The 2,594-nt window shown below is 39.2% G+C and overlaps 1 non-coding gene across 1 annotated transcript; it reads right to left on the bottom strand.

The window, feature by feature from the left end:
• Positions 1 to 265: 265 nt before the first annotated feature.
• TRNAV-GAC lies at positions 266 to 339 on the bottom strand. The gene has a single exon. It is a non-coding gene; the product is annotated as a tRNA-Val (tRNA).
• Positions 340 to 2,594: the final 2,255 nt, after the last annotated feature.

Raw genomic sequence — 2,594 nt, 5'->3', positions numbered from 1 at the left:
ACATTTTCTAAAATGCTCCTGCAGGCCCAAGCATCTCAATTCAGTAGATCTGCAATGAGTGCTGAACAGATATCTAGACTTTTATCCGTTCTCTTCACTCTTTTTTAACCATTGGATGTGTCCTTTTTTTTTTCCCCTTCTTTAATTGCCCCCCAACTTCCTGACCTATGAATGTTGTGGGATTCCCCTTAAGAACTGGTGGGGCGTCTCCTTCTACATGCTCGCAGGGTGCTCCTGGGGCCTGGCACTCCCGGGGCATGGTCCATGGCTCCACCTGGGGCACGAACCCAGGACCTTCTGCATGTCAGGCAGACATGCTAACCACTACACTATGGAGCCACCCCCTGGATATTTTCTTGCATAGATTAGTCTTTGGTAAAAAAAAAAAAAAAAAAAAAAAAAAAACCAAAAAAAAAAAACCACTAGGCTTTGTTTACATTCCACATCTCTTTGTCCTGCTATCAAGTGCTTTCAGAATTATGTTTCAATCCAGTCAAAACACCCATCAACCTAAAGAGTTTTCTGGCTTCCCAAAGTGGCATCCCATCATTGCCGTGACCTCAAATGTACCTTTCCTTCACACCACGCCCTTATACCACGTTTTCTGCCAAAGGTAGTTATTAACCTGCGAAACCAAATGTCTTAAGCCCCTAGTTTCTATTTTATTACTATCGACTAATAGCAATATAAGAGATTCTTTAAAGCCCTCTTAAAGGATCTGTGAGAGAAGAAATTTAAATGACCATAGAAGGCTACTTCTGGAGACAATAAATATTTTGTTTCTCATCATGTCATACCAGTCAGGTGACCAGAATCTTTACACATATTAAACTAATTTTAAAAGTACATACACAACTGAAAACATTTATAATTCTGGTTTAAAATAAGATTATTTATAATAAGATATCAAAATCCAGTTTGAATAGTAAACTTTGTCTTCTCAGATGGTTAATTATTTTCCCTTCTAGACTGTCTCTTTACTTTTTACTTATGACAAAATGGTGTGTTTCAGTCACTTCTGGTTGACTATGCAATATCCACCTTTTCCTTCTATCTTACTAAGAGATTCCTGATTTTGTTCATTGCTACACATTGCCCTGCCTTTTAAAACAATATAATTGTAGTTCCAGACTCCCTTGCAGCTAGGGTTGGCTATGTGACTCCTGCTTCTGCTGGGAGTAACTGGAAACATTTTGATCTCATGATACAGATGCTACTTTTCCCCCATTTGCCATTGCTCACCTTTTTCCTTTCTGAAATAGTAGTGATGACAGGAACTATTGCAGTATTCTGGCATTCCAAAGAGAAAGGAACACAGAGAACTTGGCCCTGATGTCTTCAAGTCACTGTACCAACACAGCAATGCCTGCCTCTGGCTTTTCACAGAAAAAAGAAAAAAAAATCCAATTTAATTTGTTGAAGACACTGTCTATACAGCAGAATTCACTACCTCATATACAGATGGAGAAAGGGTTGTTATATCTGCATGATTACATGGTCATTTTTATTTCTTTAGCAATAAAACCCAAGCAGCCACTTTTAGATTTTAAGAAGTCAGTCAGTTCAGAACAAGCCATTTTACTCATCTTCTGGCTCACTACTTTCAACCTTTAGCCAAAACGTTAAGTATCAAAGCAGAGATAGCACTATGTTATAACAATTTTTATGTTTTGATAGACTATGAATTCTTGGAGGGCAGGGCCCGTGAGTTATTTATTCTTTCACCTTTAATGTCTAAACACCTTCTGACATCTATTAGAAGATCAGGAAGTGATTGTTTGATTGAATTAGAATAGAAGGCGTAGAAGCTGTTTAATGCCATGGTGGAAGCTGTTCCCACAAGTAAAAAACCAGCGCTCGGGTACATGATATGATAGGCAAGCAGACGGGAGCCAGGATGCGGCACGAGCACTTTGTCACTGTACCACTGTCTCATTCCCTATAACACCAAGAACATCACGTGGCCCTAAAAGGATAAAAGTACCTTCTAGCATCCTGAAGGAAAACATCTTGCAAAAAAGAAGTCTCGGTAGATGCTTTAGCAAATACGCCTCCATTTGCAGCATTTTCTGCTTGCAATTACATTTCACCAAAGAGGGCAATCACATTTAAAAATAGCTATCATACTTACTGCACTGCTTTCCTTAAAATGCATAGAGAAGTATAAAGCACAAGTGGCAAAGAGTTAAACAATGGCCTGCTCACTTAAATGTGTTTTCTCCTATACCGATTATTCACTTATCAATTGCCTTGAATCTGGGAGGCGAGGTTTTCTCTGGCCCATGGGATCTGAGACTAACAGAAAGGAGCACCAGCTCAAACTGGATTTCTTCTCAGGCCTAAACATAAAAGTTAGGCATGCTGTCAAGGCATGAAACTCTCAAGTTCTGAATCATTGACAATTGAAATTGCCTAAGTGTGAAACCATACTTCTGTCTGAAAGGTTGTAAAGCCATCTTTGGGATGGGTATCACTGTGAGTGAAAGGTCAGATAAGGCGAGGCCCAATGGAAGCAGGCAATTTTGACATTGTAAATCATTTTGTAGTTTGTAATTGTATATATTGGAAGCCATTTTCTACAAACCCACAGGCAT

This window comes from Rousettus aegyptiacus, unplaced genomic scaffold, assembly GCF_014176215.1.
Source record: "Rousettus aegyptiacus isolate mRouAeg1 unplaced genomic scaffold, mRouAeg1.p scaffold_m13_p_7, whole genome shotgun sequence".
NCBI lineage: Eukaryota > Metazoa > Chordata > Mammalia > Chiroptera > Pteropodidae > Rousettus > Rousettus aegyptiacus.
Note: the sequence above shows the minus strand (reverse complement) of the source record. Positions and strands in the feature narration are given on the sequence as shown.